Source organism: Protopterus annectens, chromosome 8.part1, assembly GCF_019279795.1.
Source record: "Protopterus annectens isolate FY-2018-M chromosome 8.part1, PAN1.0, whole genome shotgun sequence".
NCBI classification, from domain to species: domain Eukaryota; kingdom Metazoa; phylum Chordata; order Ceratodontiformes; family Protopteridae; genus Protopterus; species Protopterus annectens.
Genome location: NC_056742.1, coordinates 102,379,226 through 102,392,526, shown reverse-complemented (window position 1 = coordinate 102,392,526; position 13,301 = coordinate 102,379,226). Strand labels below are relative to the sequence as shown.

The following is a 13,301-nucleotide window of genomic DNA, read 5'->3' as shown; positions in this document are numbered from 1 at the left end:
TACTTCAGTAGCTTTTCATTCTTTTCATGCTTCTGTCGATGACATTTGTGCAGCAGCCACTTGAGCTTCTCCTCGTACCTTTATCACTCATTACAAATTGGACTTGGTCTCCAGGGGGAAGCATCCTTTGGCTCAGTGGTGCTCAGGAATATCCTTCCATAGGGCCTCACAGGACATAAAGTAGATAGGGGCTCTGTCCCATCCATAATGAATGAAGATTAACAATATCTGATAAAGAAGTTATGTTCTTACCATAAAGTTCCGTCTGTGTTGTTGATCATTCATTCATGACATCCCACCCCCCTACCCCCTCTGAAAGACTTCTGGAGGTTCGGATTTGGTCCTGGTTACATGATAGGGCATTTGGTCAGACAAAGCCGTTTTCTTTTTCTTATGGAAAAACTCTATCTGAGGAGATAAGGAGAGAGCACTATGAGTAACCTTAGCTCGAGTGTTTTTGGCTGGCGCGAGCTTGCTATATTGGCAGAGTCAGTTCCGAGGACGGAACTGAGACCCATCCATTATGAATGAATTAAGATTAGCAACACAGATGGAATGTTATGGTAAGAACATAACTTCTTAATTGAAAAGGCACGTCAAGTGTATGCTCCAAACCTGGTTATGAGAAAGCAACCAAGACCTGTATTAGTAAAGATGCAGTCATATCAACAGATAGAGCTGATCCTGACAAAACTGGATCAGAAAGGCAAAGTATTAAAAATTGAAGACTGCCTACTGTTTGTGGAAAATGAGTGCTGCACACCAGGCAGAAGAGAAGCAAATTTATCCCAGTAGTCAGAAATGTCTAGAGGCAGGTGTGGAATTCAAGCTGCTGTATCCAGCTGTCTAACAGTATTTTCCCGAAGGAGCAAAGACATTTTTGGATGCATAACAAGCCAAGGAGAAAATAAAGTTTATCCAACAAAAAGTGAGCCAGCAAAGAGAGTAGGATTCTGCTTATCATTCTTCTAGCAGTAAAGATCAAAGAGAGATTTTGCTAGTGAAACCTTTCCATTTTTCCAAAGGAAAATGCTTGAGAGACTGAAAAAAGCACAGGAGTTGACTAGAAGAATCAAGAGTACCTTGGACTTGAATTAGCATCTGGGAGATGGTGATTAAGAAAAAGACCAACAATACTGAAACTAGTGAGTTAATGGGTGATTATAAAGCATCACTTATGTTTGAGAAATACGACTTTGCAAGAAAAAGTGGCTGAGAGAGAATGGAGATGTTTTTCATGTTTCACTGTTGTAGTCTTGACTTGTGGGGATTTCCCGCCATAGAAGCCCTTGGCCAGCCTGACTGCCAGAGAATATTTTACCTTTCTTGTGAAGCCAGTGGGTGTCCTATCTGTGGTATAAAGTGAGTCTGCTGGTGCCATGACCTCAGTTCTTCTTTGTTGTTGGAGCTCGAAGCATAGTGCTAGTCGGGCCACACCAGAGAAGAAAAACATCTTAGCTAAGTACTTCATCGGGGAACTTTTCATGTGCTTTTTGACAAATGTCAGAAAAAGTTAACTGTCTCTGTCATGGCAAACAAATACCACATCCAGGACTGTGATATTTTTTTTGTGTGTGTGACCTGTTTGGAGCTAGAACATGACAGTCCTAGCTGTTGGTTTTTTGCTCACTTTAATAGCAAAGCTGTCAAGCTGAGATTCCAGCTAAACATTTCACTGAGCTGTCAGGGCATTCACGTACCATGGTGTCTGTTGGTCGAGCTGATATAGATCTCCCTAAGTGGAAAAAGGAAGAACACTTCAGACATAAGACCTCATATGACCCTCGTTCGCCATCAACCAGTCCTCTGTGACTGCTGAAGGTGAGTCGCCTTCACAACCCCCTTTGACAACTGAGGTGGTGGCACAGGCCTCTATCTAGACCAATTTGGAGCCTGCTATGCCTCTGGATCCCACTGCGTCATTGCGAGCTGAAGGACTTAGCTCATTGGTTGGGTTTGGAACTGCCTTGCTGGCTCTGGCGTCCTACAACTGATCAAAAACTGAAGATGGCTCTTCATTGTCAGGCGATCATCTCAGCCTGTCATTCACAGGAATCGGTCATTCATTCAGGTCCTACTGTGAAGGTTGGCCCTAGGCAAAAATCTAAAACCATTAACAAAAAAGCTACTCTAACCTTACCTCAGCCTAGGCCTACTGGCTCCCACTGCCAGGGCTACCAACAGGACCTAGTGAGGTTGGCTAAGGATTTGATTAGTTTATCCAGACCCCCACCCCCCCCAAAAAAAAAAAAAATCCCTGGTAAAAGAAAGAGGGATAACCCACCACAGGAATTTTCAGATTTTTCTGACTCAGGATGAGTCCACTCCTCAGGAGGCTACATCAACTGCTTCCTATGGGGATTCTGACTCTGAGGGGAAACATGCCTCTGCCTCTTCCCTGAGGATGTATCTTTTGGGAAGACATTGCATACCCTGAGGGAACATTTCAAGTGGGAAGCTGAGGACTAATCCCAGTCCAAGAAAAGGATTATTGAATTTCTTAATTTGCTTTGAGCATAACCCCCTTGCCATGCCCCCAGTCTTAGAGGTGTGGTAGATGATATCTTCTTAGATTATTCCTTGCAGCCAGACTCTCTGTCCCCTGCCCCTCAAAAACCTGACAGATTTTATAGAGTTCTAGATTCCCACAAAAACCGTTTTCAGAGCCCAGTGGAAGATCCTGAAGTAGTGACTCCAGGCCCTAAGAGAGCAAAAGCTAGCTCTTCCAAAAAACCCTTTGCCTACAGATAAGGAAAGCAGAGCCTTAGACAGGGTTGGAAAGAAAGTCTACACCTCTGCTGTCCTTGTCATGAGATCTTTGAACTGTCAGTATCATGTGGTGAAGTACCGTGAAACTGTTTTTGACCAGATGAAACAAAAACTAATGGGAATTGAAAATAAGGCCCTTTTAAAGGAGTTAATAGATCTATGCAGCTCCTGCTGTTAGGTGGTTAAGCATTCTGTGAACTGCGGCTGTGAAGCTTTTGAAGTTTCCAGCAGCGCAGCAGGCACGGGATCCATCATTAGAATACATGCCCAGCTGGGGGAGTAGTCCCTTTCTGGACATGTCCGATACAGTCCCCTAGATGACTCATTAGACAGATTTTCTCTCTGGTCCTAAGAATGAAGTTGTCCTTTAGGAAATGGAGGATAAAGCCAAGTCTATGCAAACTGTAGTGTTACTGGCTCCCTTCAGGTCCAGTCTTCTCGATTCAGATGGAATTATCCTTCCAAGCATTGGTCCTTTCCAGCCCCCCCCAGTCTAAGCCTTGACAAAGGAAACTTCATAGATAAGGTAGCCAGAGACAGCACCAGTGGTCCAGATATTGGCAATATGACCCCATTAGCCCTTCAGGATCATGTCTCCAGGGATCTAGCAGAGAGCAATCATGACTCTTGCAAGCGGGAGAGGGGGGCACACTTTCCCCTTTTGTTGCCTAACCATGAATCTTTGGGAAACCGCAAACTTCATGGAGTTGCACCTCATGGCACAGTACCTACCAAGAACAAACAATCAACTAGCAGATGCACATCAGCAGGAGCCTCTCAGACACCCAAAAGTGTCAGCTGCATCAGGAAGTATTTCTCAGCATAGCTGAAAAATGGGGAGTTCCACAAACAGACATTTTTGCCACCAGAGAAAATGCGGTTGGTTTGACTTCTTGATATTCTTGGTTTTGTCTTAGTAGTAATGCAGTTGCCTATGCACATCTAAAGACTGTAGGATCCTTTCTCCCTTGTTCTGAGGTTTAGAAAGAATGTATTTAAGGGAATGGTCTTGGTTTAAGAAGTCTCTGTCACCACCTTAGGCATAAAGGAACAGTTGGTCCTGAGAGAGACGCTGTCTAGGTGGAAAATGATGAAAGTTTCCACTCACAAAAGGGTCTGAAGCTCTGACACTCTTCTGGCTGAGGTAATGACTAGTAGGAAGGCCGTCTTCCAAGTCAGGAGTTTTATATCAGCGGAAGCCGCTGGTTCAAAGGGTGGAAGGGTAAACTTCTCCTGAATGAAAAGGCGGTCCCAGGGAGGAACACGTGGTTTCCTGGGAAGCCTAATGTGGACGACCCCTCTCAGAAACTGTTTCATAAGGGGATGTGAGAGGAGTGGAGTTTGAGAAGGCAGATGGGCAGAAAACAGATGAAGCATGGAGTTTTATAGATGAATACAAGACACATTTTTCAAAAAGGCTAGATAAGTATGACAGAATGAAAGGGATCTGAGCTTGATAAGGATTCTGTCCCTTCTGTCTGCAGCAAAGAATAAATCTTTTCAATTTGGAGGAGTAAGACTTCCTAGTGTTAGGTCTCCCGGCCTATTTTAGAATGTCCAAGACAGGCTTGTCTAGGACAGACCCATTCCATGGGGCCATGGTAACATCGAAGCTGTCAGTTTGTGTGTGTGCAGGTTGAGGTGCATTATTCTGCCCACTATTCTGCATTAGCAGGCCCACTCTCTGTGGCAGCTGCCGTGGCTATCTGTTGGTAAGACTGAGTAGTAGATGATACCAGTGCTGTCTTGGCCAATCTGGGGCTATCAGAATTATCATTGGCCCTTCTTCCCTTATTTTCAGCAATACCCTGGGCAGCAGTGGTATTGTGGGAAGGCACAAAGGAATAGACCTGTCCAAGGAAAAGAAAAGACATAGGTCTTCCAGGCTGACTTTATTTTGATCCTGGAGCAAAGCTTTTTTTTAATGAGCATTTTCTCTGGTGGCAAAAACTTAGTGGTGGTTGTATTTGTATAAAACATTTCATGATACATAAAATACATTTTATATTGCAAGTCAGGGGTATTTTAAATGTTAGGGTTTCTTTTCATTAACTGCTGTATATGTTAGATATTCATGCAAACAAGTACTTTTTTGTTTTAAGAAATATAGGTTTACACTGTAACAAAGTAAGAAAGACTGGACAGAAACAAGTTTGTTATAATTCTGTGCTCTTTGGCTGGTGGTGTGTTTGGGGTGTAAATGTGCACTGATGTAGAATTAAGATAATTTCCCTTGTTGTACAAGGATGGACATCTAGATTTATTTATAGCTCAAGCCAAGGAAATTAGTCTTTTTGTAAGCAAAAAGACTTGAAACGTAAGGCAAAATTTTGAAAGACATGAAAATGCAATGTTTCTCGCAAAGCTGTTAGCTTGCTTGTTTTCCATTATCAAATTTTCTCAGTGGTAGACATGGGGTCTGCAGTTGACCAGGGAATTTTTGCACTCTGTTCTGAGTGAAGTTTAGAAAGATTCCTTTTTCCTCTCATTGAGGCCTACTTTTATATAGAGTTGAGCTGTCTACAGTTGCAAGCATTTAATTTTGAAAGTTCTGAACATTCTTTGCTGAGAGAAATGCAAAATGTAAAGGTACAATGGCAAAGCAGTTCAATTAAAGTTTGAAATGTTGTGATTTTTTGGTATTTTAGGGAAGTGAATGAAAGTATTAGCCCCAGCAGCCTTAATACCTTCATGTATTTGATAGAATAGTGCACAATTTTGTTTTATTTAAAGTGCACTTTTTCTTAAGGCTAAATGTTAATGCTTTCTGAAAGCATGCAAGCTGTTTTCACATTGGGAAACAGAGCTAGGAAAAAAAATATATAGCAGTCACTGTAAGTGTTAACACTGGCTGTAAAATGAGCCTTAGCATGAGTGATTTTAATTTTAGATTAGGCATGTGGGTGCAACTGTCAGTTTGGGCAATTCATATCTGGAGGGTTAAGATATGAATTACCCCATGTGTCCTAAGTTAATAGTGGATGGGGTTGAGCTTAAAATTTATTTTTTAAGATGTTTTTTATTAAAGAAAAAAATCTTAAAAAGTGATTCAGGTTCAAATCGAGATGAGAAGAAATGATTTGTATAAAATATCAGTCTGCCAGACAGTGTGTGCATGCTACACAAAAGTTGGAAATACATATTCAGAAAACCTGTTATAATAACTGGGGACAATAGCTTTTTAACGTAATGACTATTCTATACTATTTTGGAATGTGAATTTCTTTACAGGTATAGGCAAAAAAGAAACTGAGTGCAAATGCTGCAGGAGACACATTTTGAAAGAACATGTGAATCTGGCAAATGATTTCAGGGTAGCTATTCACCAGAATATTAGTGACAGAGGAAAAGGGGAAGTAATGATTACAAGAGGGGCTCCAATAGTGATAGAAGAGGGAACAAAAAGTCAGTGAGTAGATTTTGTGATAGTAAGGGGCTATTGGCAAGGGACGTGGATTATATCGGCATGTATTTACATTCTACCAAAAACTGCTTTAATGGAACATTAGAAAGTTTTGGTAGAAATAGTCTGCTTTCAGCAGGGAATATTGCTTATAGGTTGGAACTTGATTTGCAGTAATAATGAGGTGTGATCCGAGGGACTTGGAGTAGAAAGTGTAACAAAAGAGGGGGTACATGTCTGAAGAACTGTATGAAAATATTCGGTATGGAAGGCATAAATTGAGAAGTAGAAACGCTGACAGAATTTCTATATTATTCCCCAAGGTACGTTAACTGTGCTAGACTAGGTTGAATTTATATTTTACAGGAGCATGTGCATTTAAATGAAAACTTTGACATACTCCAGTAACTATTGCTGATCATGCAGCAATAAAAAATCTACAGTAAAAATTGGATTAATGAAGTAAAAAGTGGGGCACTAGCAATTTCAAACCTACCTGTTAAAAAAAAAGAATAATAATAATTTGAGGAATGGAAATTGGAAATTATTCGAGAGTTAGTAGAGCAGATCAAAATTTCTTTACAGGTGATAGCAAGTGAGTGGAATAGAATGAAAATGGGGTATAAATAAGAGTAATAAAAAATACATATGGTTAAGAGATAATGGGAATTATTTAGAGAGGCTGACAATGATTTAAGTATTTATTGCATTGTAAGGGGATCTTTCAGAACAAAAGAGGAGCAGCTGCAGAGTGCCAAAGAGAAAATAAGGGAGTATTTGGATAATATGCATGAGTTTCAAAAGATTGCCATTAAGCAGCTATTTTTGATAACTCCAGAGCACAAAAACCTTTAGCAATGACTTGGGTGACAGAAAATAGAAAGGATTGCTGCTAAACTTAGGGAGCCTATGACAAATAACCAGAGATCCTATAGAAGCATTAGTGATATTTTGGAATTTTTTTGAAAATGTGTATAAAGCAGAGGAATATTGAAACAAAGAACACATTTGGAAATATTTATGGAAGACTTAATTATGCCAAGGTTAAACGAAAATGGGACTTAATTTGTAGTTAAGATAGGAAGAGATGAGATAAAAATAGTGATGTATAATCAATCAGCAGGGAGGTCTCCTGGAACACATGATATTCTTGTGGAAGTCAGGAGAGAAGAAAGGGATAGTGATTTAGAAGATTTTAATAGTACTTTAAAAGGAGTGAAACACCAGCATCTTAGAAGAAAGCTGTGGTGGCTGCATTACCCAAAGAGGTTAGTCCCACCAGACCCAGCTTCATGTAGACCCATTTCAGTTTTAAACCATGATTATAAAGTATTTGTCTGTACTAGCAAAGGTGTTACTGAAATGGATAGCTATGGATCAGTGTGGTTCTGTGGAGTGAGGCAAACATTTGACAATATTAAGAGAACAGTGATCTAGACAGAAGCAGATTGTAAGCAAATACTGCTGTTGGTGGTGGGTCTTGATGCAGAGAAAGCATGTGACTGAGTAAGTTGGGATTTTGAGTAGGGCAGTGGAAGCATTTGCATTCCCTGGTGCAATAATAAGGTTAATTAGGAGAATAAATGAAGGATAGGAGGCAAGAATTAAAGTGGGGAGGGTTCCTGTTTGATAAGTTCTTTTTGAACAGAGGAATCAGGTTGGGGTTGTCTTCTTTTCCCTGTGTTGTTTGCTTTATATTTAGTCATTGGCAAAGAAAATAAATGACTCGGTGTCAAAAATATAATTGGAATGGTAATCAAGAAACATTAAAATGTGCTTAATACATCCCAAAAAGGACATTGTGTGGAATATTTTGAGACAAGTTTCATATCTTTTTAGGATATAAAATTAATGAAGATAAAACAAAGGCTTTAGTCATAAGTTATGTACCTTCACACAAATTGGCTCAGCAATACATACATTTACAGGGATATAAGATGTATTTAGGAGCATGGATTATAATGACTTCTATTATGTCAGCTAAGGATATGTGGGAAAAGACTAAAAAGGTAACACAACGACTAAGAAACTGGAAGCTGTTGTTTATGGGTGGTAAGATGCAAGTACTAAAAATGGTTTTAGTACCTTTAGTTTTATATACAGATCATGCAAATTTTTATCAGCCAGGGGAGAGACTGTCGCCAAAAATTCCTTCAACTCTATTAATTAGTATAGGAGGGAAAGAGGCAAGAGTTATGTGGGATAAGCTGAAACTCCCAGTAGAACAAGGTGGCTTAAGGATTACCTGATTTGAAAAGATATTTTAGATTTACCCAGTTAAGGCTTATATGCATAACGCCAGCAGACGATTGTAATTCAGCGTGGAAAGGGGTGATGATGATGAAGCGTAGGTGGTTCTAGAAATGAGAGTGTGGAATTTTGGGTTTAGATCCTTTTAGGAGAATAATGGCCATACAGAATATTATATTCATAAAGTTATAGAAAGTATTTTAAGAACTAAGCCAACATGGGAATGGAGAATGGACATTTTTGCCGTTGGGATGGCAAGTAGGAGTACAGAAAATAGGCAAGAAGGGCTGGAATTTACTGGAGAAAGGTGACAAAGGAACCAAGGTATTGATGTCAAATAACTAGCGATGGAACGGTAATAGAGTGGGATGAAGCCAAGAAGAAGTTTGGACTACATATTAGAGACTGCCTTCCCTTCCAAGTGTTGATGATATTGTGTAGGCTAACAGAAATGGATAGGAAGAGTCCTAAGTGAAAGAAAAGACCTGCTTTGGTGGGGTTTTTAGTTGAATATAGACTAAAAGCTGTTTTGAAAATGGGGTAATTAACAGGGCATATCAAATATTTCACTATAGGTATAAGAATCTGTCTAAGGTGGTTAGAAAAGATTGGGAAGAGAATCTGTTAAAAGCTGTTTATTAAAGAATAATGGGAAGACATAAGAATGGCTCACAAGTAGGCAACAAAGTCCAGAAGGTTTAGGATTTTTGCGTGGTAAGTGTTTACGTAGTTATTTTTATACCAAAGGCAGACTTTAAAGAATTTGTCCTCAAATTGATAGTAAATATTGAATGTGTGATGTGGAAGTAAGAGGTAACTGGGAACATGTTTTTTGGGGAGTGTAATGAGTTTGTAGATTCTAAAATGTCCATACAGAATATTCTTTTAAAAATGTTGAGGGAGCAAATGGCTGCAACTAAGGAAACTATTAATCTGAAGTTGTTTTCATTTGGCCTTCAACCTGAGGGACTCTGATCCGGCAATAATCCAATTCTGCCGCAGACTTCAGCATCGGATCCAAACTCCTTTCCTACCCATAATTCCCCTCTCTTCCTCCTCCCCTGAGATCTCATTTGCCACTCTATTTGAATGGCATGGGTTTCAACTGCTCCAAGCTCCATAGTTCGTAAGTGTTGCTTTTGGTGCTTTCTTCTTCTCCTTTTTTCTCGTTTTCTATCCTTCTACCCCTACATTCTCCTTGCGCATCTCAGATGTCCATCTCATTTAAAAAAAAAAAAATAAATAAATATATATATATATATATATATATATATATATATATATATATATATATATATATATATATATATATATTTTCTGTTGCAGCATGGCTGACACCCCAAAGCCAAGCTTTAGGAAGTGTGCAGAGTGTGGGCATAAGCAATCACCCTCTGATGCCCACACTCTGTGCGTTGTCTGTCTGGGAGTTTCCCATTTAGATTCCTCCTGCTCAGTCTGCATGAGCTTCAACCCCGGCACTTTGATCGACAGGAGGAACAAGATTATTTTTAAGGGCCTTCTCCCACCTCCTGCAGAGGCTTCTTCTTCCACCCTGGCTTCTGGGACATAACCTCCCACTAAGAGAAGCCCAAGGAGAGAGAGAAGGGTCATACTAAAGAGCGGGATCGGCCTAGGAAGAGATCTCCAGCACACTCTTTCTCGACCGAGCCCCAATCTGAGTCCCTCCCGGATCCGAGCCAGAGTTCCCTTCTGCTCCGGTCTCCATGCTTCTCCCCAGAGCTGGAGACCTCTTGGGCTCGATCTCCAGCCACCACCTTTCCTCAGCACCATTTTAGGCTGGGGTCAGTAGCCTCTTCAGTCCGGTCCACTCGAGTCTGTCTAAAGCCAAGGTGGACAGGATGATGATGAAATTTCCTTCAGGCCCAGATTCAGCTGCGAGTCTTGCCTGCTCCATCCCCCACCGGAGCTGGGAGCACGCAGTCCGCCTTCCTCCCTCTCTCTCTTTCTCCAATCCTAGCCCTCAGTTTCAGAATCCTTGGTTCCGAGGTTCCCAGGTGTTGAGGGGTCAGTTCCAGTGGTCCCTGGTACTTCGACCCCGAATGTTGCCTTGAGTGGTTCTGCTCTGACATTTTCGTAGAGGACCAACTGTCAGAGCCATAGCCTCGGTGTTGGAGCCGAGGGGATGGTGTCAACTTCGAGGTTTTCGAGGTTGTCCCTTCCCCATGGGGCCTCAGCGTCAAGGGCAGTGGATCCGGTCTTGACCCCAGCCATTCTGCCTCTGGGGGTGTGCTTGCCTTTGGTGTTCTAGGTGCTGGAGAGGACCCTCTCGGCTCCTTCGAGATCCTTGACACACACTTCCTTGGATTCCGCCCTGGCTCCCTCCATTTCTGGGCCTGAGTCTTCCGTTCTGCCCCCTTAGGGACAGCCTTCTGCCAGTTTGCCCCAGGAGGTTCCAATCGTGGAACTCCCCGAAGCTTCTGAATCCTCCACAGAGTGCCACCCCCCCCCACACACACAGAGGAGCCGCCTCTGAAGCGTACATGCAAGAAGAAGCACTTAGACTCCCCACCAGAGTCTCTCACTGATAATACTAACTTGGAGGAAGGGGAGGGCAAGCACGGCAGGTGGTCTGCCTTCAAGCCCAATCCTGACCTGATGAGTCAGTATTCCTGGAGGAATTTGGCACAGGACTTTCTACCTCGTGGGTGACCACCATTGCAGATCCTTTAGTGGATCTTATCTTCACTAGGGAATGGAAGGAACCAGACACGGTTGAGCCCATCCCCAGGTGCTTGGATAAGGTGCTCAGCACCCCATCAGACAGTACAAGGGGCCCTCAGTTGATGTCATGGTGGTTGCAGTGGCTACTAAGAAGGAGCTGGCTCAAGAGCTCCTTGGTCCACCCTCCAGACAGGGGGTCTTGGGCGATGGATTGTTTTTGGGAAGTGGGCCTACACTTCAGCCACTTTTGCCGTACATGCGCTGAATTACTTGGCACATGTAGTCAGACTGCAGAGGGACCTCGTCAAAGAGGCCGCTGAGTCTGCCCCAGGGTCAGTGTCTACAGAGGAGAAAGTTTTTTCCTCCCGTATGGCTACCCTCATGTCTATTTTGAATACATCCAAGAGGCTTCTTGCACATTTCACCGAGGGCGCCTCGAGGACTGCAGGTACTGGCATGGCCATCAGGCGACACGCCTTGGCTTCGGCTTTGTGCCTTTTCAGAGCCCTTCAATGTGTCTTTTATGAATGCTCCCTACAGCAGTTCCACATTGTTTGGAAAAATGGCTCATGACATGTTAACGCAGAGCGAGGAGGACGGGAAGATCTGGTCTGCTGTCAGGATCCGCTTCTCCATTCCACAAAGACCCTTTTCAAGGAGTCATCATGGGGTCAAGAAGGTGCGGTTTCAGAAGTCTCAGGGTTTTTCCCAAGACGCTCAGGGTACGTCTTCCCCCAGGGGCAGAGGTGGATATGACGGGCAACGCCCTCTTGCAGAAGTGGTCCTAAGAACCAGGGGTCTCGAGATGCTTTCCCAGACAGACCATTTCAACAGTCCTGAGGGACTGTCCGACTGCTTGTCTCTGGAGGCAGTCGGGGGTGCCTATGTCTGCACCCAACAGCCTGGAAGTCCATTGCAAACGATCGTTGGGTTTTCCAGATCATATCCAGAGGTTACTCTCTTCTCTTTCTTCACCCCACCCCATTCCAGACAGACACCTCGCAGATGTTTCACCCGGACAGCAGGAGGAGGCAGCCATAGAAATTGCCAGGCTGCTCGCAAAATGAGTCATTCAGCCAATCCCCCTAAGCCAGTCTGGATCAGGCATTTATTCCAGGTTCTTTTTGGTGCCAAAGAAAACGGTGGACTTAAGACCCATTCTGGATCTTTCAACCCTGAACCTGTCCATTGCTAAGACAAAGTTTCAGATGGTCATCCTTCAGTCCATTCTGCTCTTCCTGCAGATGAACGACTGGGTGTGCTCAGAGGACCTTCAGGAGGTGTACTACTATCAAGGTGGACAGGGGCTCCCAGAGGTTTCTCCACTTCCTGCTGGGAGCCAATCATTTTCAGTTCAGAGTACTCCCTTTTGGACTCACCACTGCCCCCCCCCCCCCCCCGCCTGGGTGTTTACCAAAGTAATGGCAGTATTGGCGGCTCACCTGCGGCTGCAGGAATTTCAGGTCTTTCCCTACCTGGACAGTTGGCTTTTCTCTGCTCCCTCCAGGCATTGGCTGATGCAGACCAGGGATTATCTTCTCCATTTAGCCCCATCCTTCGCTATTGCCATAAATCTCACCAAGTCCCAACGGACATCAGTTCAGGTGTTGGATTTCATAGGTGCCCGACTAGACAATACACAAGGTAAGGTGTTTCTGCCTCCAGACAGTCTGTCTTCCCTCCACCTTCATGTACAGGGCATTCTTCAAGTCCAGTTACCCCTGGTGGGCTTAGTTCTTCAGGCGTTGGGGTCCATGGTGGCCATGATCACCCTTGTTCCAACTGCATGCCTTCATATGAGAGTCCTGCAGTGGATCTTAGTGGTTCAGTAGTCCTTGCTAGACCTTCCCTTGTCCCATCCTGTTCGACTTTTTTGTGTTTGAAGGGACTTTCTTCTTTGGTGCTACATTCCCAAGACCTTCTGGGTTGGCCGTTTGTCTTTCCCTCTCCTACGACCACAGTGACCATGAACGCCTCCCTGCTCGGGTGGGGGAGGCATTGCATGGGAAGAATGGTCCAAGGCACGGTGGTCTGCTCTGGAGACCAGTCTGCATGTCAGTGTCCTGGAGATGAGAGCTGTGCTATTGGCATTGCCTCTCTTCCTCCTGGGACTGTTGCCACACAGATGAACAATATGTCAGTGGTCTGGTACATCAGCAAACGGAGGGAACTAGGTCCTGTCCTCTTTGCCGCACGG

At 43.4% G+C, this 13,301-nt stretch overlaps 1 protein-coding gene across 13 annotated transcripts in view; it reads left to right on the top strand.

The window, feature by feature from the left end:
• ZC3H18 (zinc finger CCCH-type containing 18) overlaps window positions 1-13,301 on the top strand; it is a 2,225,788-nt gene that overhangs the window by 924,304 nt on the left and 1,288,183 nt on the right. The gene's annotated exons all lie outside the window — the stretch shown is intronic.